Consider the following 26,350-nt stretch of genomic DNA (forward strand, 5'->3'; position numbering starts at 1 on the left):
GTCTGATCGAGTCTATTGCAATACAGGGACTGACTATCAGCTCTGTCTGATCGAGTCTATTGTGATACAGGGACTGACTATCAGCTCTGTCTGATCAAGTCTATTGTGATACAGGGACTGACTATCAACTCTGTCTGATCGAGTCTATTGCAATACAGGGACTGACTATCAGCTCTGTCTGATCGAATCTATTGTGATACAGGAACTGACTATCAGCTCTGTCTGATCGAGTCTATTGTGATACAGGAACTGACTATCAACTCTGTCTGATCGAGTCTATTGCAATACAGGGACTGACTATCAGCTCTGTCTGATCGAGTCTATTGTGATACAGGGACTGACTATCAGCTCTGTCTGATCGAATCTATTGTGATACAGGGACTGACTATCAGCTCTGTCTGATCAAGTCTATTGTGATACAGGGACTGACTATCAGCTCTGTCTGATCGAGTCTATTGTGATACAGGAACTGACTATCAGCTCTGTCTGATCGAGTCTATTGCGATACAGGGACTGACTATCAGCTCTGTCTGATCAAGTCTATTGTGATACAGGGACTGACTATCAGCTCTGTCTGATCAAGTCTATTGTGATACAGGGACTGACTATCAGCTCTGTCTGATCAAGTCTATTGTGATACAGGGACTGACTATCAGCTCTGTCTGATCGAGTCTATTGTGATACAGGAACTGACTATCAGCTCTGTCTGATCGAGTCTATTGCGATACAGGGACTGACTATCAGCTCTGTCTGATCAAGTCTATTGTGATACAGGGACTGACTATCAGCTCTGTCTGATCGAGTCTATTGTGATACAGGGACTGACTATCAGCTCTGTCTGATTGAGTCTATTGTGATACAGGGACTGACTATCAGCTCTGTCTGATCAAGTCTATTGTGATACAGGGACTGACTATCAGCTCTGTCTGATCGAGTCTATTGCGATACAGGGACTGACTATCAGCTCTGTCTGATCAAGTCTATTGTGATACAGGAACTGACTATCAACTCTGTCTGATCGAGTCTATTGCAATACAGGGACTGACTATCAGCTCTGTCTGATCGAGTCTATTGTGATACAGGGACTGACTATCAGCTCTGTCTGATCGAATCTATTGTGATACAGGGACTGACTATCAGCTCTGTCTGATCAAGTCTATTGTGATACAGGGACTGACTATCAGCTCTGTCTGATCGAATCTATTGTGATACAGGGACTGACTATCAGCTCTGTCTGATCAAGTCTATTGTGATACAGGGACTGACTATCAGCTCTGTCTGATCGAGTCTATTGCGATACAGGGACTGACTATCAGCTCTGTCTGATCAAGTCTATTGCGATACAGGAACTGACTATCAGCTCTGTCTGATCGAGTCTATTGCGATACAGGAACTGACTATCGGCTCTGTCTGATCGAGTCTATTGTGATACAGGGACTGACTATCAGCTCTGTCTGATCAAGTCTATTGTGATACAGGGACTGACTATCAGCTCTGTCTGATCAAGTCTATTGCGATACAGGGACTGACTATCAGCTCTGTCTAATCGAGTCTATTGTGATACAGGGACTGACTATCAGCTCTGTCTAATCGAGTCTATTGTGATACAGGGACTGACTATCAACTCTGTCTGATCGAGTCTATTGCGATACAGGGACTGACTATCAGCTCTGTCTGATCAAGTCTATTGTGATACAGGGACTGACTATCAGCTCTGTCTGATCAAGTCTATTGCGATACAGGAACTGACTATCAGCTCTGTCTGATCGAGTCTATTGTGATACAGGGACTGACTATCAGCTCTGTCTGATCGAATCTATTGTGATACAGGGACTGACTATCAGCTCTGTCTGATCGAGTCTATTGCGATACAGGGACTGACTATCAGCTCTGTCTGATCGAGTCTATTGCAATACAGGGACTGACTATCAGCTCTGTCTGATCGAGTCTATTGCAATACAGGGACTGACTATCAGCTCTGTCTGATCGAGTCTATTGTGATACAGGGACTGACTATCAACTCTGTCTGATCGAATCTATTGTGATACAGGGACTGACTATCAACTCTGTCTGATCGAATCTATTGTGATACAGGGACTGACTATCAGCTCTGTCTGATCAAGTCTATTGCGATACAGGGACTGACTATCAGCTCTGTCTGATCGAGTCTATTGTGATACAGGAACTGACTATCAGCTCTGTCTGATCAAGTCTATTGTGATACAGGGACTGACTATCAACTCTGTCTGATCGAATCTATTGTGATACAGGGACTGACTATCAACTCTGTCTGATCGAGTCTATTGTGATACAGGGACTGACTATCAGCTCTGTCTGATCAAGTCTATTGTGATACAGGGACTGACTATCAGCTCTGTCTGATCAAGTCTATTGCGATACAGGAACTGACTATCAGCTCTGTCTGATCGAATCTATTGCGATACAGGGACTGACTATCAGCTCTGTCTGATCGAATCTATTGTGATACAGGGACTGACTATCAGCTCTGTCTGATCAAGTCTATTGCGATACAGGGACTGACTATCAGCTCTGTCTAATCGAGTCTATTGTGATACAGGGACTGACTATCAGCTCTGTCTGATCGAATCTATTGTGATACAGGGACTGACTATCAACTCTGTCTGATCGAGTCTATTGCGATACAGGGACTGACTATCAGCTCTGTCTGATCAAGTCTATTGTGATACAGGGACTGACTATCAGCTCTGTCTGATCAAGTCTATTGTGATACAGGGACTGACTATCAGCTCTGTCTGATCAAGTCTATTGCGATACAGGAACTGACTATCAGCTCTGTCTGATCAAGTCTATTGCGATACAGGGACTGACTATCAGCTCTGTCTAATCGAGTCTATTGTGATACAGGGACTGACTATCAGCTCTGTCTAATCGAGTCTATTGTGATACAGGGACTGACTATCAACTCTGTCTGATCGAGTCTATTGCGATACAGGGACTGACTATCAGCTCTGTCTGATCAAGTCTATTGTGATACAGGGACTGACTATCAGCTCTGTCTGATCAAGTCTATTGCGATACAGGAACTGACTATCAGCTCTGTCTGATCGAGTCTATTGTGATACAGGGACTGACTATCAGCTCTGTCTGATCGAATCTATTGTGATACAGGGACTGACTATCAGCTTTGTCTGATCAAGTCTATTGTGATACAGGGACTGACTATCAGCTCTGTCTGATCGAATCTATTGTGATACAGGGACTGACTATCAGCTCTGTCTGATCAAGTCTATTGTGATACAGGGACTGACTATCAGCTCTGTCTGATCAAGTCTATTGCGATACAGGAACTGACTATCAGCTCTGTCTGATCAAGTCTATTGTGATACAGGGACTGACTATCAGCTTTGTCTGATCAAGTCTATTGTGATACAGGAACTGACTATCAACTCTGTCTGATCGAGTCTATTGCGATACAGGGACTGACTATCAGCTCTGTCTGATCAAGTCTATTGTGATACAGGAACTGACTATCAGCTCTGTCTGATCGAGTCTATTGTGATACAGGGACTGACTATCAACTCTGTCTGATCGAATCTATTGTGATACAGGGACTGACTATCAGCTTTGTCTGATCAAGTCTATTGTGATACAGGGACTGACTATCAGCTCTGTCTGATCAAGTCTATTGTGATACAGGGATTGACTATCAGCTCTGTCTGATCAAGTCTATTGTGATACAGGGACTGACTATCAACTCTGTCTGATCGAATCTATTGTGATACAGGGACTGACTATCAGCTCTGTCTGATCAAGTCTATTGTGATACAGGGACTGACTATCAGCTCTGTCTGATCGAATCTATTGCGATACAGGGACTGACTAACAGCTCTGTCTGATCGAATCTATTGTGATACAGGGACTGACTATCAGCTCTGTCTGATCAAGTCTATTGCGATACAGGGACTGACTAACAGCTCTGTCTGATCGAGTCTATTGTGATACAGGGACTGACTATCAACTCTGTCTGATCGAATCTATTGTGATACAGGGACTGACTATCAGCTCTGTCTGATCAAGTCTATTGTGATACAGGGACTGACTATCAGCTCTGTCTGATCGAATCTATTGCGATACAGGGACTGACTAACAGCTCTGTCTGATCGAGTCTATTGTGATACAGGGACTGACTATCAACTCTGTCTGATCGAATCTATTGTGATACAGGGACTGACTATCAACTCTGTCTGATCGAGTCTATTGTGATACAGGGACTGACTATCAGCTCTGTCTGATCAAGTCTATTGTGATACAGGGACTGACTATCAGCTCTGTCTGATCCAGTCTATTGTGATACAGGGACTGACTATCAGCTCTGTCTGATCGAATCTATTGCGATACAGGGACTGACTATCAGCTCTGTCTGATCAAGTCTATTGCGATACAGGAACTGACTATCAGCTCTGTCTGATCAAGTCTATTGTGATACAGGAACTGACTAACAGCTCTGTCTGATCAAGTCTATTGCGATACAGGGACTGACTATCAGCTCTGTCTGATCGAATCTATTGCGATACAGGGACTGACTATCAGCTCTGTCTGATCGAATCTATTGCGATACAGGGACTGACTATCAGCTCTGTCTGATCAAGTCTATTGTGATACAGGGACTGACTATCAGCTCTGTCTGATCAAGTCTATTGTGATACAGGGACTGACTATCAGCTCTGTCTGATCGAGTCTATTGTGATACAGGGACTGACTATCAGCTCTGTCTGATCGAGTCTATTGTGATACAGGAACTGACTATCAGCTCTGTCTGATCAAGTCTATTGTGATACAGGAACTGACTATCAGCTCTGTCTGATCGAGTCTATTGCGATACAGGGACTGACTATCAGCTCTGTCTGATCGAGTCTATTGTGATACAGGAACTGACTATCAGCTCTGTCTGATCGAGTCTATTGCAATACAGGGACTGACTATCAGCTCTGTCTGATCGAATCTATTGCGATACAGGGACTGACTATCAGCTCTGTCTGATCGAGTCTATTGCGATACAGGGACTGACTATCAGCTCTGTCTGATCGAGTCTATTGCGATACAGGGACTGACTATCAGCTCTGTCTGATCGAATCTATTGTGATACAGGGACTGACTATCAGCTCTGTCTGATTGAGTCTATTGCGATACAGGAACTGACTATCAGCTCTGCCTGATCAAGTCTATTGTGATACAGGAACTGACTATCAGCTCTGTCTGATCGAATCTATTGTGATACAGGGACTGACTAACAGCTCTGTCTGATCGAGTCTATTGTGATACAGGAACTGACTATCAGCTCTGTCTGATCGAATCTATTGTGATACAGGGACTGACTAACAGCTCTGTCTGATCGAGTCTATTGTGATACAGGGACTGACTATCAGCTCTGTCTGATCGAATCTATTGTGATACAGGAACTGACTATCAGCTCTGTCTGATCGAATCTATTGTGATACAGGGACTGACTATCAACTCTGTCTGATCGAGTCTATTGTGATACAGGGACTGACTATCAGCTCTGTCTGATCAAATCTATTGTGATACAGGAACTGACTATCAACTCTGTCTGATCGAGTCTATTGTGATACAGGAACTGACTATCAGCTCTGTCTGATCGAGTCTATTGTGATACAGGAACTGACTATCAGCTCTGTCTGATCGAATCTATTGTGATACAGGGACTGACTAACAGCTCTATCTGATCGAGTCTATTGCGATACAGGGACTGACTATCAGCTCTGTCTGATCAAGTCTATTGTGATACAGGGACTGACTATCAACTCTGTCTGATCGAGTCTATTGTGATACAAGGACTGACTATCAGCTCTGTCTGATCGAATCTATTGTGATACACGGACTGACTATCAACTCTGTCTGATCGAGTCTATTGTGATACAGGGACTGACTATCAGCTCTGTCTGATCAAATCTATTGTGATACAGGAACTGACTATCAGCTCTGTCTGATCGAGTCTATTGTGATACAGGGACTGACTATCAGCTCTGTCTGATCAAATCTATTGTGATACAGGAACTGACTATCAGCTCTGTCTGATCGAGTCTATTGTGATACAGGGACTGACTATCAGCTCTGTCTGATCAAGTCTATTGCGATACAGGGACTGACTATCAGCTCTGTCTGATCAAGTCTATTGCGATACAGGGACTGACTATCAGCTCTGTCTGATCGTGTCTATTGTGATACAGGAACTGACTATCAGCTCTGTCTGATCAAGTCTATTGTGATACAGGGACTGACTATCAGCTCTGTCTGATCAAGTCTATTGTGATACAAGGACTGACTATCAGCTCTGTCTGATCAAGTCTATTGTGATACAGGGACTGAATATCAGCTCTGTCTGATCAAGTCTATTGTGATACAGGGACTGACTATCAGCTCTGTCTGATCGAGTCTATTGCGATACAGGAACTGACTATCAGCTCTGTCTGATCAAATCTATTGTGATACAGGAACTGACTATCAGCTCTGTCTGATCAAGTCTATTGCGATACAGGGACTGACTATCAGCTCTGTCTGATCGAGTCTATTGCGATACAGGAACTGACTATCAGCTCTGTCTGATCAAATCTATTGTGATACAGGAACTGACTATCAGCTCTGTCTGATCAAGTCTATTGCGATACAGGGACTGACTATCAGCTCTGTCTGATCGAGTCTATTGTGATACAGGGACTGACTATCAGCTCTGTCTGATCAAGTCTATTGTGATACAGGGACTGACTATCAGCTTTGTCTGATCGAATCTATTGTGATACAGGGACTGACTATCAGCTCTGTCTGATCAAGTCTATTGTGATACAGGGACTGACTATCAGCTCTGTCTGATCAAGTCTATTGTGATACAGGGACTGACTATCAGCTCTGTCTGATCGAGTCTATTGTGATGCAGGGACTGACTATCAGCTCTGTCTGATCAAGTCTATTGTGATACAGGGACTGACTATCAGCTCTGTCTGATCAAGTCTATTGCGATACAGGGACTGACTATCAGCTCTGTCTGATCGAGTCTATTGTGATACAGGGACTGACTATCAGCTCTGTCTGATCGAGTCTATTGTGATGCAGGGACTGACTATCAGCTCTGTCTGATCAAGTCTATTGTGATACAGGGACTGACTATCAGCTCTGTCTGATCGAGTCTATTGTGATACAGGGACTGACTATCAGCTCTGTCTGATCGAGTCTATTGTGATACAGGAACTGACTATCAGCTCTGTCTGATCAAGTCTATTGCGATACAGGGACTGACTATCAGCTCTGTCTGATCGAGTCTATTGTGATACAGGGACTGACTATCAGCTCTGTCTGATCGAGTCTATTGTGATACAGGGACTGACTATCAGCTCTGTCTGATCGAGTCTATTGTGATACAGGGACTGACTATCAGCTCTGTCTGATCAAGTCTATTGTGATACAGGGACTGACTATCAGCTCTGTCTGATCAAGTCTATTGTGATACAGGGACTGACTATCAGCTCTGTCTGATCAAGTCTATTGTGATACAGGGACTGACTATCAGCTCTGTCTGATCAAGTCTATTGTGATACAGGGACTGACTATCAGCTCTGTCTGATCGAGTCTATTGTGATACAGGAACTGACTATCAGCTCTGTCTGATCAAGTCTATTGCGATACAGGGACTGACTATCAGCTCTGTCTGATCGAGTCTATTGTGATACAGGGACTGACTATCAGCTCTGTCTGATCAAGTCTATTGTGATACAGGGACTGACTATCAGCTCTGTCTGATCGAGTCTATTGTGATACAGGGACTGACTATCAGCTCTGTCTGATCGAGTCTATTGTGATACAGGAACTGACTATCAGCTCTGTCTGATCAAGTCTATTGCGATACAGGGACTGACTATCAGCTCTGTCTGATCGAGTCTATTGTGATACAGGGACTGACTATCAGCTCTGTCTGATCGAGTCTATTGTGATACAGGGACTGACTATCAGCTCTGTCTGATCGAGTCTATTGTGATACAGGGACTGACTATCAGCTCTGTCTGATCGAATCTATTGCGATACAGGGACTGACTATCAGCTCTGTCTGATCAAGTCTATTGTGATACAGGGACTGACTATCAGCTCTGTCTGATCAAGTCTATTGTGATACAGGGACTGACTATCAGCTCTGTCTGATCAAGTCTATTGTGATACAGGAACTGACTATCAGCTCTGTCTGATCGAATCTATTGTGATACAGGGACTGACTATCAGCTCTGTCTGATCGAGTCTATTGTGATACAGGAACTGACTATCAGCTCTGTCTGATCAAGTCTATTGTGATACAGGGACTGACTATCAGCTCTGTCTGATCAAGTCTATTGTGATACAGGGACTGACTATCAGCTCTGTCTGATCAAGTCTATTGTGATACAGGGACTGACTATCAGCTCTGTCTGATCAAGTCTATTGTGATACAGGGACTGACTATCAGCTCTGTCTGATCAAGTCTATTGTGATACAGGGACTGACTATCAGCTCTGTCTGATTGAGTCTATTGTGATACAGGGACTGACTATCAGCTCTGTCTGATCGAGTCTATTGTGATACAGGGACTGACTATCAACTCTGTCTGATCGAATCTATTGTGATACAGGGACTGACTAACAGCTCTGTCTGATCAAGTCTATTGTGATACAGGGACTGACTATCAGCTCTGTCTGATCAAGTCTATTGCGATACAGGAACTGACTATCAGCTCTGTCTGATCGAGTCTATTGTGATACAGGGACTGACTATCAGCTCTGTCTGATCAAGTCTATTGTGATACAGGGACTGACTATCAGCTCTGTCTGATCGAGTCTATTGTGATACAGGAACTGACTATCAGCTCTGTCTGATCAAGTCTATTGTGATACAGGGACTGACTATCAGCTCTGTCTGATCAAGTCTATTGTGATACAGGGACTGACTATCAGCTCTGTCTGATCAAGTCTATTGTGATACAGGGACTGACTATCAGCTCTGTCTGATTGAGTCTATTGTGATACAGGGACTGACTATCAGCTCTGTCTGATCGAGTCTATTGTGATACAGGGACTGACTATCAACTCTGTCTGATCGAATCTATTGTGATACAGGGACTGACTATCAGCTCTGTCTGATCGAGTCTATTGTGATACAGGGACTGACTATCAGCTCTGTCTGATTGAGTCTATTGTGATACAGGGACTGACTATCAGCTCTGTCTGATTGAGTCTATTGTGATACAGGGACTGACTATCAGCTCTGTCTGATCGAATCTATTGTGATACAGGGACTGACTATCAGCTCTGTCTGATCGAGTCTATTGTGATACAGGGACTGACTATCAGCTCTGTCTGATTGAGTCTATTGTGATACAGGGACTGACTATCAGGTCTGTCTGATCAAGTCTATTGTGATACAGGAACTGACTATCAGCTCTGTCTGATCGAATCTATTGCGATACAGGGACTGACTATCAGCTCTGTCTGATTGAGTCTATTGCGATACAGGGACTGACTATCAGCTCTGTCTGATTGAGTCTATTGTGATACAGGGACTGACTATCAGCTCTGTCTGATCGAGTCTATTGTGATACAGGGACTGACTATCAGCTCTGTCTGATCGAATCTATTGTGATACAGGGACTGACTATCAGCTCTGTCTGATCGAGTCTATTGTGATACAGGGACTGACTATCAGCTCTGTCTGATTGAGTCTATTGTGATACAGGGACTGACTATCAGGTCTGTCTGATCAAGTCTATTGTGATACAGGGACTGACTATCAGCTCTGTCTGATCGAATCTATTGTGATACAGGGAGTGACTATCAGCTCTGTCTGATCGAGTCTATTGTGATACAGGGACTGACTATCAGCTCTGTCTGATCGAGTCTATTGTGATACAGGGACTGACTATCAGCTCTGTCTGATCGAGTCTATTGTGATACAGGGACTGACTATCAGCTCTGTCTGATCGAGTCTATTGTGATACAGGGACTGACTATCAGCTCTGTCTGATCGAGTCTATTGTGATACAGGGACTGACTATCAGCTCTGTCTGATCGAATCTATTGTGATACAGGAACTGACTATCAGCTCTGTCTGATCAAGTCTATTGTGATACAGGGACTGACTATCAGCTCTGTCTGATCAAGTCTATTGCGATACAGGGACTGACTATCAGCTCTGTCTGATCGAGTCTATTGTGATACAGGAACTGACTATCAGCTCTGTCTGATCGAGTCTATTGTGATACAGGAACTGACTATCAGCTCTGTCTGATCAAGTCTATTGTGATACAGGGACTGACTATCAGCTCTGTCTGATCAAGTCTATTGCGATACAGGGACTGACTATCAGCTCTGTCTGATCAAGTCTATTGTGATACAGGGACTGACTATCAGCTCTGTCTGATCGAGTCTATTGTGATACAGGAACTGACTATCAGCTCTGTCTGATCAAGTCTATTGTGATACAGGGACTGACTATCAGCTCTGTCTGATCAAGTCTATTGTGATACAGGAACTGACTATCAGCTCTGTCTGATCGAGTCTATTGTGATACAGGAACTGACTATCAGCTCTGTCTGATCGAGTCTATTGTGATACAGGAACTGACTATCAGCTCTGTCTGATCAAGTCTATTGTGATACAGGGACTGACTATCAGCTCTGTCTGATCAAGTCTATTGTGATACAGGAACTGACTATCAGCTCTGTCTGATCAAGTCTATTGTGATACAGGGACTGACTATCAGCTCTGTCTGATCAAGTCTATTGTGATACAGGGACTGACTATCAGCTCTGTCTGATTGAGTCTATTGTGATACAGGGACTGACTATCAGCTCTGTCTGATCGAGTCTATTGTGATACAGGGACTGACTATCAACTCTGTCTGATCGAATCTATTGTGATACAGGGACTGACTATCAGCTCTGTCTGATCGAGTCTATTGTGATACAGGGACTGACTATCAGCTCTGTCTGATCGAGTCTATTGTGATACAGGGACTGACTATCAGCTCTGTCTGATTGAGTCTATTGTGATACAGGGACTGACTATCAGGTCTGTCTGATTGAGTCTATTGTGATACAGGGACTGACTATCAGCTCTGTCTGATTGAGTCTATTGTGATACAGGGACTGACTATCAGCTCTGTCTGATTGAGTCTATTGTGATACAGGGACTGACTATCAGCTCTGTCTGATCGAATCTATTGTGATACAGGGACTGACTATCAGCTCTGTCTGATCGAGTCTATTGTGATACAGGGACTGACTATCAGCTCTGTCTGATTGAGTCTATTGTGATACAGGGACTGACTATCAGGTCTGTCTGATCAAGTCTATTGTGATACAGGGACTGACTATCAGCTCTGTCTGATCGAATCTATTGTGATACAGGGACTGACTATCAGCTCTGTCTGATCAAGTCTATTGCGATACAGGAACTGACTATCAGCTCTGTCTGATCAAGTCTATTGTGATACAGGGACTGACTATCAGCTCTGTCTGATCGAATCTATTGTGATACAGGGACTGACTATCAGCTCTGTCTGATCGAGTCTATTGTGATACAGGGACTGACTATCAGCTCTGTCTGATCAAGTCTATTGCGATACAGGAACTGACTATCAGCTCTGTCTGATCAAGTCTATTGCGATACAGGAACTGACTATCAGCTCTGTCTGATCGAGTCTATTGTGATACAGGGACTGACTATCAGCTCTGTCTGATCGAATCTATTGTGATACAGGGACTGACTATCAGCTCTGTCTGATCGAGTCTATTGTGATACAGGGACTGACTATCAGCTCTGTCTGATCAAGTCTATTGCGATACAGGGACTGACTATCAGGTCTGTCTGATCGAGTCTATTGTGATACAGGGAATGACTATCAGCTCTGTCTGATCGAGTCTATTGTGATACAGGGACTGACTATCAGCTCTGTCTGATCGAGTCTATTGTGATACAGGAACTGACTAACAGCTCTGTCTGATTGAGTCTATTGCGATACAGGGACTGACTATCAGCTCTGTCTGATCAAGTCTATTGTGATACAGGGACTGACTAACAGCTCTGTCTGATTGAGTCTATTGTGATACAGGGACTGACTATCAGCTCTGTCTGATCAAGTCTATTGTGATACAGGGACTGACTATCAGCTCTGTCTGATCAAGTCTATTGTGATACAGGGACTGACTATCAACTCTGTCTGATCGAGTCTATTGTGATACAGGAACTGACTATCAGCTCTGTCTGATCGAGTCTATTGCGATACAGGGACTGACTATCAGCTCTGTCTGATCGAATCTATTGTGATACAGGGACTGACTATCAGCTCTGTCTGATCAAGTCTATTGTGATACAGGGACTGACTATCAGCTCTGTCTGATTGAGTCTATTGCGATACAGGGACTGACTATCAGCTCTGTCTGATCAAGTCTATTGTGATACAGGAACTGACTATCAGCTCTGTCTGATCAAGTCTATTGTGATACAGGGACTGACTATCAGCTCTGTCTGATCAAGTCTATTGTGATACAGGAACTGACTATCAGCTCTGTCTGATCAAGTCTATTGTGATACAGGGACTGACTATCAGCTCTGTCTGATTGAGTCTATTGCGATACAGGGACTGACTATCAGCTCTGTCTGATCAAGTCTATTGTGATACAGGGACTGACTATCAGCTCTGTCTAATCGAGTCTATTGTGATACAGGAACTGACTATCAGCTCTGTCTGATCGAGTCTATTGTGATACAGGGACTGACTATCAGCTCTGTCTGATCAAGTCTATTGTGATACAGGGACTGACTATCAGCTCTGTCTGATTGAGTCTATTGTGATACAGGAACTGACTATCAGCTCTGTCTGATCGAGTCTATTGTGATACAGGGACTGACTATCAGCTCTGTCTAATCGAGTCTATTGTGATACAGGAACTGACTATCAGCTCTGTCTGATCCAGTCTATTGTGATACAGGGACTGACTATCAGCTCTGTCTGATCCAGTCTATTGCGATACAGGGACTGACTATCAGCTCTGTCTAATCGAGTCTATTGTGATACAGGAACTGACTATCAGCTCTGTCTGATCGAGTCTATTGTGATACAGGGACTGACTATCAGCTCTGTCTGATCGAGTCTATTGTGATACAGGGACTGACTATCAGCTCTGTCTGATCAAGTCTATTGCGATACAGGGACTGACTATCAGGTCTGTCTGATCGAGTCTATTGTGATACAGGGAATGACTATCAGCTCTGTCTGATCGAGTCTATTGTGATACAGGGACTGACTATCAGCTCTGTCTGATCGAGTCTATTGTGATACAGGAACTGACTATCAGCTCTGTCTGATCGAGTCTATTGCGATACAGGGACTGACTATCAGCTCTGTCTGATCAAGTCTATTGCGATACAGGGACTGACTATCAGCTCTGTCTGATCGAGTCTATTGCGATACAGGGACTGACTAACAGCTCTGTCTGATCAAGTCTATTGTGATACAGGGACTGACTAACAGCTCTGTCTGATTGAGTCTATTGTGATACAGGGACTGACTATCAGCTCTGTCTGATCAAGTCTATTGTGATACAGGGACTGACTATCAGCTCTGTCTGATCGAGTCTATTGCGATACAGGGACTGACTATCAGCTCTGTCTGATCAAGTCTATTGTGATACAGGAACTGACTATCAGCTCTGTCTGATCAAGTCTATTGTGATACAGGGACTGACTATCAGCTCTGTCTGATTGAGTCTATTGCGATACAGGGACTGACTATCAGCTCTGTCTGATCAAGTCTATTGTGATACAGGGACTGACTATCAGCTCTGTCTAATCGAGTCTATTGTGATACAGGAACTGACTATCAGCTCTGTCTGATCGAGTCTATTGTGATACAGGGACTGACTATCAGCTCTGTCTGATCAAGTCTATTGTGATACAGGGACTGACTATCAGCTCTGTCTGATTGAGTCTATTGTGATACAGGAACTGACTATCAGCTCTGTCTGATCGAGTCTATTGTGATACAGGGACTGACTATCAGCTCTGTCTAATCGAGTCTATTGTGATACAGGAACTGACTATCAGCTCTGTCTGATCGAGTCTATTGCGATACAGGGACTGACTATCAGCTCTGTCTGATCAAGTCTATTGCGATACAGGGACTGACTATCAGCTCTGTCTGATCGAGTCTATTGCGATACAGGGACTGACTAACAGCTCTGTCTGATCAAGTCTATTGTGATACAGGGACTGACTAACAGCTCTGTCTGATTGAGTCTATTGTGATACAGGGACTGACTATCAGCTCTGTCTGATCAAGTCTATTGTGATACAGGGACTGACTATCAGCTCTGTCTGATCAAGTCTATTGTGATACAGGGACTGACTATCAACTCTGTCTGATCGAGTCTATTGTGATACAGGAACTGACTATCAGCTCTGTCTGATCAAGTCTATTGTGATACAGGGACTGACTATCAGCTCTGTCTGATCAAGTCTATTGTGATACAGGGACTGACTATCAGCTTTGTCTGATCGAGTCTATTGTGATACAGGAACTGACTATCAGCTCTGTCTGATCAAGTCTATTGTGATACAGGGACTGACTATCAGCTCTGTCTGATCAAGTCTATTGCGATACAGGGACTGACTATCAGCTCTGTCTGATCGAGTCTATTGCGATACAGGGACTGACTAACAGCTCTGTCTGATCAAGTCTATTGTGATACAGGGACTGACTAACAGCTCTGTCTGATTGAGTCTATTGTGATACAGGGACTGACTATCAGCTCTGTCTGATCAAGTCTATTGTGATACAGGGACTGACTATCAGCTCTGTCTGATCAAGTCTATTGTGATACAGGGACTGACTATCAGCTCTGTCTGATCGAGTCTATTGCGATACAGGGACTGACTAACAGCTTTGTCTGATCGAGTCTATTGCGATACAGGGACTGACTATCAGCTCTGTCTGATCGAATCTATTGTGATACAGGGACTGACTATCAGCTCTGTCTGATCAAGTCTATTGTGATACAGGAACTGACTATCAGCTCTGTCTGATCCAGTCTATTGTGATACAGGGACTGACTATCAGCTCTGTCTGATCCAGTCTATTGTGATACAGGGACTGACTATCAGCTCTGTCTGATCGAGTCTATTGTGATACAGGAACTGACTATCAGCTCTGTCTGATCAAGTCTATTGTGATACAGGAACTGACTATCAGCTCTGTCTGATCCAGTCTATTGCGATACAGGGACTGACTATCAGCTCTGTCTGATCAAGTCTATTGTGATACAGGGACTGACTATCAGCTCTGTCTGATCCAGTCTATTGTGATACAGGAACTGACTATCAGCTCTGTCTGATCCAGTCTATTGTGATACAGGAACTGACTATCAGCTCTGTCTGATCAAGTCTATTGCGATACAGGGGCTGACTATCAGCTCTGTCTGATCGAATCTATTGTGATACAGGGACTGACTATCAGGTCTGTCTGATTGAGTCTATTGCGATACAGGGACTGACTATCAGCTCTGTCTGATTGAGTCTATTGTGATACAGGGACTGACTATCAGCTCTGTCTGATCCAGTCTATTGTGATACAGGGACTGACTATCAGCTCTGTCTGATCAAGTCTATTGTGATACAGGAACTGACTATCAGCTCTGTCTGATCCAGTCTATTGTGATACAGGGACTGACTATCAGCTCTGTCTGATCGAGTCTATTGTGATACAGGAACTGACTATCAGCTCTGTCTGATCAAGTCTATTGTGATACAGGAACTGACTATCAGCTCTGTCTGATCCAGTCTATTGCGATACAGGGACTGACTATCAGCTCTGTCTGATCAAGTCTATTGTGATACAGGGACAGACTATCAGCTCTGTCTGATCAAGTCTATTGTGATACATGAACTGACTATCAGCTCTGTCTGATCCAGTCTATTGCGATACAGGGACTGACTATCAGCTCTGTCTGATCAAGTCTATTGCGATACAGGGACTGACTATCAGCTCTGTCTGATCGAATCTATTGCGATACAGGGACTGACTATCAGCTCTGTCTGATCGAGTCTATTGTGATACAGGGACTGACTATCAGCTCTGTCTGATCAAGTCTATTGTGATACAGGAACTGACTATCAGCTCTGTCTGATCGAATCTATTGTGATACAGGGACTGACTATCAGCTCTGTCTGATCGAATCTATTGTGATACAGGGACTGACTATCAGCTCTGTCTGATCAAGTCTATTGCGATACAGGGACTGACTATCAGCTCTGTCTGATCGAGTCTATTTCGATACAGGGACTGACTATCAGCTCTGTCTGATCAAGTCTATTGCGATACAGGGACTGACTATCAGCTCTGTCTGATCAAGTCTATTGTGATACAGGGACTGACTATCAGCTCTGTCTGATCAAGTCTATTGTGATACAGGGACTGACTATCAGCTCTGTCTGATCCAGTCTATTGCGATACAGGGACTGACTATCAGCTCTGACTGATCAAGTCTATTGCGATACAGGGACTGACTATCAGCTCTGTCTGATCGAATCTATTGCGATACAGGGACTGACTATCAGCTCTGTCTGATCGAGTCTATTGCAATACAGGGACTGACTAACAGCTCTGTCTGATCCAGTCTATTGTGATACAGGGACTGACTATCAGCTCTGTCTGATCGAGTCTATTGCGATACAGGAACTGACTATCAGCTCTGTCTGATCGAGTCTATTGTGATACAGGAACTGACTAACAGCTCTGTCTGATCGAGTCTATTGTTATACAGGGAATGACTAACAGCTCTGTCTGATCGAATCTATTGTGATACAGGGACTGATTATCAGCTCTGTCTGATCGAGTCTATTGTGATACAGGGACTGACTATCAGCTCTGTCTGATCGAGTCTATTGTGATACAGGGACTGACTATCAGCTCTGTCTGATCAAGTCTATTGTGATACAGGGACTGACTATCAGCTCTGTCTGATTGAGTCTATTGTGATACAGGGACTGACTATCAGCTCTGTCTGATCGAGTTTATTGCGATACAGGAACTGACTATCAACTCTGTCTGATTGAGTCTATTGTGATACAGGGACTGACTAACAGCTCTGTCTGATCAAGTCTATTGTGATACAGGGACTGACTATCAGCTCTGTCTGATCGAGTCTATTGTGATACAAGGACTGACTATCAACTCTGTCTGATCAAGTCTATTGTGATACAGGAACTGACTATCAGCTCTGTCTGATCCAGTCTATTGCGATACAGGAACTGACTATCAGCTCTGTCTGATCGAGTCTATTGTGATACAGGGACTGACTAACAGCTCTGTCTGATCGAGTCTATTGTGATACAGGGACTGACTAACAGCTCTGTCTGATCGAGTCTATTGCGATACAGGGACTGACTAACAGCTCTGTCTGATTGAGTCTATTGCAATACAGGGACTGACTATCAGCTCTGTCTGATCGAGTCTATTGTGATACAGGGACTGACTATCAGCTCTGTCTGATCGAATCTATTCCGATACAGGAACTGACTATCAGCTCTGTCTGATCGAATCTATTGTGATACAGGGACTGACTATCAGCTCTGTCTGATCGAGTCTATTGTGATACAGGGACTGACTAACAGCTCTGTCTGATCAAGTCTATTGTGATACAGGGACTGACTATCAGCTCTGTCTGATCGAGTCTATTGCAATACAGGGACTGACTATCAGGTCTGTCTGATCGAGTCTATTGTGATACAGGAACTGACTATCAGCTCTGTCTGATCGAGTCTATTGCGATACAGGAACTGACTATCAGCTCTGTCTGATCGAGTCTATTGTGATACAGGGACTGACTAACAGCTCTGTCTGATCGAGTCTATTGTGATACAGGGACTGACTATCAGGTCTGTCTGATTGAGTCTATTGCGATACAGGGACTGACTATCAGCTCTGTCTGATCAAGTCTATTGTGATACAGGAACTGACTATCAGCTCTGTCTGATCAAGTCTATTGCAATACAGGGACTGACTATCAGGTCTGTCTGATCGAGTCTATTGTGATACAGGAACTGACTATCAGCTCTGTCTGATCGAGTCTATTGCGATACAGGAACTGACTATCAGCTCTGTCTGATCGAGTCTATTGTGATACAGGGACTGACTATCAGGTCTGTCTGATTGAGTCTATTGCGATACAGGGACTGACTATCAGCTCTGTCTGATCAAGTCTATTGTGATACAGGAACTGACTATCAGCTCTGTCTGATCAAGTCTATTGTGATACAGGGACTGACTATCAGCTCTGTCTGATCGAGTCTATTGCAATACAGGGACTGACTATCAGCTCTGTCTGATCAAGTCTATTGTGATACAGGGACTGACTATCAGCTCTGTCTGATCAAGTCTATTGTGATACAGGGACTGACTATCAGCTCTGTCTGATCAAGTCTATTGTGATACAGGGACTGACTAACAGCTCTGTCTGATCAAGTCTATTGCGATACAGGGACTGACTATCAGCTCTGTCTGATCGAATCTATTGTGATACAGGGACTGACTATCAGCTCTGTCTGATCGAATCTATTGTGATACAGGGACTGACTAACAGCTCTGTCTGATCGAGTATATTGTGATACAGGGACTGACTAACAGCTCTGTCTGATCGAATCTATTGTGATACAGGGACTGACTATCAGCTCTGTCTGATTGAGTCTATTGTGATACAGGAACTGACTATCAGCTCTGTCTGATCGAGTCTATTGTGATACAGGGACTGACTAACAGCTCTGTCTGATCGAGTCTATTGTGATACAGGGACTGACTAACAGCTCTGTCTGATCGAGTCTATTGCGATACAGGGACTGACTATCAGCTCTGTCTGATCAAGTCTATTGTGATACAGGGACTGACTATCAGCTCTGTCTGATCGAATCTATTGTGATACAGGGACTGACTATCAGGTCTGTCTGATCAAGTCTATTGTGATACAGGGACTGACTATCAGCTCTGTCTGATCGAGTCTATTGTGATACAGGGACTGACTAACAGCTCTGTCTGATCGAGTCTATTGTGATACAGGGACTGACTAACAGCTCTGTCTGATCGAATCTATTGTGATACAGGGACTGACTATCAGCTCTGTCTGATCGAGTCTATTGTGATACAGGGACTGACTATCAGCTCTGTCTGATCAAGTCTATTGTGATACAGGGACTGACTATCAGCTCTGTCTGATCAAGTCTATTGCGATACAGGGACTGACTATCAGCTCTGTTTGATCGAGTCTATTGTGATACAGGGACTGACTATCAGCTCTGTCTGATCGAATCTATTGCGATACAGGGACTGACTATCAGCTCTGTCTGATCGAGTCTATTGCGATACAGGGACTGACTATCAGCTCTGTCTGATTGAGTCTATTGCGATACAGGGACTGACTATCAGCTCTGTCTGATTGAGTCTATTGTGATACAGGGACTGACTATCAGCTCTGTCTGATCGAGTCTATTGTGATACAGGAACTGACTATCAGCTCTGTCTGATCGAATCTATTGTGATACAGGGACTGACTATCAGCTCTGTCTGATCGAGTCTATTGTGATACAGGGACTGACTATCAGCTCTGTCTGATCCAGTCTATTGTGATACAGGAACTGACTATCAGCTCTGTCTGATTGAGTCTATTGCGATACAGGGACTGACTATCAGCTCTGTCTGATCAAGTCTATTGTGATACAGGGACTGACTATCAGCTCTGTCTGATCGAATCTATTGCGATACAGGGACTGACTATCAGCTCTGTCTGATCAAGTCTATTGTGATACAGGGACTGACTATCAGCTCTGTCTGATCAAGTCTATTGTGATACAGGGACTGACTATCAGCTCTGTCTGATCGAGTCTATTGTGATACAGGAACTGACTATCAGCTCTGTCTGATCGAATCTATTGTGATACAGGAACTGACTATCAACTCTGTCTGATCCAGTCTATTGTGATACAGGAACTGACTATCAGCTCTGTCTGATCGAGTCTATTGTGATACAGGGACTGACTATCAGCTCTGTCTGATCGAATCTATTGCGATACAGGGACTGACTAACAGCTCTGTCTGATCGAGTCTATTGTGATACAGGGACTGACTAACAGCTCTGTCTGATCGAGTCTATTGTGATACAGGGACTGACTAACAGCTCTGTCTGATCGAGTCTATTGTGATACAGGGACTGACTAACAGCTCTGTCTGATCGAGTCTATTGTGATACAGGGACTGACTAACAGCTCTGTCTGATCAAGTCTATTGTGATACAGGGACTGACTAACAGCTCTGTCTGATCGAGTCTATTGTGATACAGGGACTGACTAACAGCTCTGTCTGATCGAGTCTATTGTGATACAGGGACTGACTATCAGCTCTGTCTGATCGAGTCTATTGCGATACAGGGACTGACTATCAGCTCTGTCTGATCGAGTCTATTGCGATACAGGGACTGACTATCAGCTCTGTCTGATCGAGTCTATTGTGATACAGGGACTGACTATCAGCTCTGTCTGATCGAATCTATTGCGATACAGGGACTGACTATCAACTCTGTCTGATCGAGTCTATTGTGATACAGGGACTGACTATCAGCTCTGTCTGATCGAGTCTATTGTGATACAGGGACTGACTATCAGCTCTGTCTGATCAAGTCTATTGTGATACAGGAACTGACTATCAGCTCTGTCTGATCAAGTCTATTGTGATACAGGGACTGACTAACAGCTCTGTCTGATCGAGTCTATTGTGATACAGGGACTGACTAACAGCTCTGTCTGATCAAGTCTATTGTGATACAGGGACTGACTATCAGCTCTGTCTGATCAAGTCTATTGTGATACAGGGACTGACTATCAGCTCTGTCTGATCGAGTCTATTGTGATACAGGAACTGACTATCAGCTCTGTCTGATCGAATCTATTGTGATACAGGGACTGACTATCAGCTCTGTCTGATCAAGTTTATTGTGATACAGGGACTGACTATCAGCTCTGTCTGATTGAGTCTATTGTGATACAGGGACTGACTATCAGCTCTGTCTGATCGAGTCTATTGTGATACAGGGACTGACTATCAGCTCTGTCTGATCGAATCTATTGCGATACAGGGACTGACTATCAGCTCTGTCTGATCGAGTCTATTGCGATACAGGGACTGACTATCAGCTCTGTCTGATTGAGTCTATTGCGATACAGGGACTGACTATCAGCTCTGTCTGATCAAGTCTATTGTGATACAGGAACTGACTAACAGCTCTGTCTGATCGAGTCTATTGTGATACAGGAACTGACTATCAGCTCTGTCTGATCAAGTCTATTGTGATACAGGAACTGACTAACAGCTCTGTCTGATCGAGTCTATTGTGATACAGGAACTGACTATCAACTCTGTCTGATCAAGTCTATTGTGATACAGGAACTGACTAACAGCTCTGTCTGATCGAGTCTATTGTGATACAGGGACTGACTAACAGCTCTGTCTGATCAAGTCTATTGTGATACAGGAACTGACTAACAGCTCTGTCTGATCGAGTCTATTGCGATACAGGGACTGACTATCAGCTCTGTCTGATCGAATCTATTGTGATACAGGGACTGACTATCAGCTCTGTCTGATCGAGTCTATTGCGATACAGGAACTGACTATCAGCTCTGTCTGATCGAATCTATTGTGATACAGGAACTGACTATCAGCTCTGTCTGATTGAGTCTATTGTGATACAGGGACTGACTATCAGCTCTGTCTGATCGAGTCTATTGTGATACAGGAACTGACTATCAACTCTGTCTGATCAAGTCTATTGCGATACAGGGACTGACTATCAGCTCTGTCTGATCGAGTCTATTGCGATACAGGAACTGACTATCAGCTCTGTCTGATCGAATCTATTGTGATACAGGAACTGACTATCAGCTCTGTCTGATTGAGTCTATTGTGATACAGGGACTGACTATCAGCTCTGTCTGATCAAGTCTATTGTGATACAGGAACTGACTAACAGCTCTGTCTGATCGAGTCTATTGTGATACAGGAACTGACTATCAACTCTGTCTGATCAAGTCTATTGTGATACAGGAACTGACTAACAGCTCTGTCTGATCGAGTCTATTGTGATACAGGGACTGACTAACAGCTCTGTCTGATCGAGTCTATTGTGATACAGGGATTGACTAACAGCTCTGTCTGATCAAGTCTATTGTGATACAGGAACTGACTAACAGCTCTGTCTGATCGAGTCTATTGTGATACAGGGACTGACTAACAGCTCTGTCTGATCAAGTCTATTGTGATACAGGGACTGACTATCAGCTCTGTCTGATCGAGTCTATTGCGATACAGGGACTGACTATCAGCTCTGTCTGATCGAATCTATTGCGATACAGGGACTGACTATCAGCTCTGTCTGATCGAGTCTATTGTGATACAGGAACTGACTAACAGCTCTGTCTGATCAAGTCTATTGCGATACAGGGACTGACTATCAGCTCTGTCTGATCGAGTCTATTGTGATACAGGGACTGACTATCAGCTCTGTCTGATTGAGTCTATTGTGATACAGGAACTGACTATCAGCTCTGTCTGATCAAGTCTATTGCGATACAGGGACTGACTAACAGCTTTGTCTGATCGAATCTATTGCGATACAGGGACTGACTATCAGCTCTGTCTGATCGAATCTATTGTGATACAGGGACTGACTATCAGCTCTGTCTGATCAAGTCTATTGTGATACAGGGACTGACTATCAGCTCTGTCTGATCGAGTCTATTGCGATACAGGGACTGACTATCAGCTCTGTCTGATCGAGTCTATTGCGATACAGGGACTGACTATCAGCTCTGTCTGATCAAGTCTATTGTGATACAGGGACTGACTATCAGCTCTGTCTGATCAAGTCTATTGTGATACAGGGACTGACTATCAGCTCTGTCTGATCAAGTCTATTGTGATACAGGAACTGACTATCAGCTCTGTCTGATCAAGTCTATTGTGATACAGGGACTGACTAACAGCTCTGTCTGATCAAGTCTATTGCGATACAGGGACTGACTATCAGCTCTGTCTGATCGAGTCTATTGTGATACAGGAACTGACTAACAGCTCTGTCTGATCAAGTCTATTGCGATACAGGGACTGACTATCAGCTCTGTCTGATCGAGTCTATTGTGATACAGGAACTGACTAACAGCTCTGTCTGATCAAGTCTATTGCGATACAGGGACTGACTATCAGCTCTGTCTGATCGAGTCTATTGTGATACAGGGACTGACTATCAGCTCTGTCTGATTGAGTCTATTGTGATACAGGAACTGACTATCAGCTCTGTCTGATCAAGTCTATTGCAATACAGGGACTGACTATCAGCTCTGTCTGATCGAGTCTATTGTGATACAGGGACTGACTATCAGCTCTGTCTGATCGAGTCTATTGTGATACAGGGACTGACTAACAGCTCTGTCTGATCGAATCTATTGCAATACAGAAACTGACTATCAGCTCTGTCTGATCAAGTCTATTGTGATACAGGGACTGACTAACAGCTCTGTCTGATCGAGTCTATTGTGATACAGGGACTGACTAACAGCTTTGTCTGATCGAATCTATTGCGATACAGGGACTGACTATCAGCTCTGTCTGATCAAGTCTATTGTGATACAGGGACTGACTAACAGCTCTGTCTGATCAAGTCTATTGCGATACAGGGACTGACTATCAGCTCTGTCTGATCGAGTCTATTGTGATACAGGGACTGACTAACAGCTCTGTCTGATCGAATCTATTGCAATACAGAAACTGACTATCAGCTCTGTCTGATCAAGTCTATTGCGATACAGGAACTGACTATCAGCTCTGTCTGATCGAGTCTATTGTGATACAGGGACTGACTAACAGCTCTGTCTGATCGAATCTATTGCAATACAGAAACTGACTATCAGCTCTGTCTGATCAAGTCTATTGTGATACAGGGACTGACTATCAGCTCTGTCTGATCAAGTCTATTGTGATACAGGGACTGACTATCAGCTCTGTCTGATCGAGTCTATTGTGATACAGGGACTGACTATCAGCTCTGTCTGATCGAGTCTATTGTGATACAGGGACTGACTAACAGCTCTGTCTGATCGAATCTATTGCAATACAGAAACTGACTATCAGCTCTGTCTGATCAAGTCTATTGCGATACAGGAACTGACTATCAGCTCTGTCTGATCGAGTCTATTGTGATACAGGGACTGACTAACAGCTCTGTCTGATCAAGTCTATTGTGATACAGGAACTGACTATCAGCTCTGTCTGATCGAGTCTATTGTGATACAGGGACTGACTATCAGCTCTGTCTGATCAAGTCTATTGCAATACAGGGACTGACTAACAGCTTTGTCTGATCGAATCTATTGCGATACAGGGACTGACTATCAGCTCTGTCTGATCAAGTCTATTGTGATACAGGGACTGACTATCAGCTCTGTCTGATCAAGTCTATTGTGATACAGGAACTGACTATCAGCTCTGTCTGATCGAGTCTATTGTGATACAGGGACTGACTATCAGCTCTGTCTGATCGAATCTATTGCAATACAGAAACTGACTATCAGCTCTGTCTGATCAAGTCTATTGTGATACAGGAACTGACTATCAGCTCTGTCTGATCGAGTCTATTGTGATACAGGGACTGACTATCAGCTCTGTCTGATCAAGTCTATTGCAATACAGGGACTGACTATCAGCTCTGTCTGATCGAGTCTATTGTGATACAGGGACTGACTAACAGCTCTGTCTGATCAAGTCTATTGTGATACAGGAACTGACTATCAGCTCTGTCTGATCGAGTCTATTGTGATACAGGGACTGACTATCAGCTCTGTCTGATCAAGTCTATTGCAATACAGGGACTGACTAACAGCTTTGTCTGATCGAATCTATTGCGATACAGGGACTGACTATCAGCTCTGTCTGATCAAGTCTATTGTGATACAGGGACTGACTAACAGCTCTGTCTGATCAAGTCTATTGCGATACAGGGACTGACTATCAGCTCTGTCTGATCGAGTCTATTGTGATACAGGGACTGACTAACAGCTCTGTCTGATCGAATCTATTGCAATACAGAAACTGACTATCAGCTCTGTCTGATCAAGTCTATTGTGATACAGGGACTGACTATCAGCTCTGTCTGATCAAGTCTATTGCAATACAGGGACTGACTATCAGCTCTGTCTGATCGAGTCTATTGCAATACAGAAACTGACTATCAGCTCTGTCTGATCAAGTCTATTGTGATACAGGAACTGACTATCAGCTCTGTCTGATCGAGTCTATTGTGATACAGGGACTGACTATCAGCTCTGTCTGATCAAGTCTATTGCAATACAGGGACTGACTATCAGCTCTGTCTGATCGAGTCTATTGTGATACAGGGACTGACTAACAGCTCTGTCTGATCAAGTCTATTGTGATACAGGAACTGACTATCAGCTCTGTCTGATCGAGTCTATTGTGATACAGGGACTGACTATCAGCTCTGTCTGATCAAGTCTATTGCAATACAGGGACTGACTAACAGCTTTGTCTGATCGAATCTATTGCGATACAGGGACTGACTATCAGCTCTGTCTGATCAAGTCTATTGTGATACAGGGACTGACTAACAGCTCTGTCTGATCAAGTCTATTGCGATACAGGGACTGACTATCAGCTCTGTCTGATCGAGTCTATTGTGATACAGGGACTGACTAACAGCTCTGTCTGATCGAATCTATTGCAATACAGAAACTGACTATCAGCTCTGTCTGATCAAGTCTATTGTGATACAGGAACTGACTATCAGCTCTGTCTGATCGAGTCTATTGTGATACAGGGACTGACTATCAGCTCTGTCTGATCAAGTCTATTGCAATACAGGGACTGACTATCAGCTCTGTCTGATCGAGTCTATTGCGATACAGGGACTGACTATCAGCTCTGTCTGATCGAGTCTATTGCGATACAGGGACTGACTATCAGCTCTGTCTGATCAAGTCTATTGTGATACAGGGACTGACTATCAGCTCTGTCTGATCAAGTCTATTGTGATACAGGGACTGACTATCAGCTCTGTCTGATCAAGTCTATTGTGATACAGGAACTGACTATCAGCTCTGTCTGATCAAGTCTATTGCGATACAGGGACTGACTATCAGCTCTGTCTGATCAAGTCTATTGCGATACAGGGACTGACTATCAGCTCTGTCTGATCAAGTCTATTGCGATACAGGAACTGACTAAC

The sequence above is a fragment of the Watersipora subatra genome, chromosome 2, assembly GCF_963576615.1.
Source record: "Watersipora subatra chromosome 2, tzWatSuba1.1, whole genome shotgun sequence".
NCBI classification, from domain to species: Eukaryota; Metazoa; Bryozoa; class Gymnolaemata; order Cheilostomatida; family Watersiporidae; genus Watersipora; species Watersipora subatra.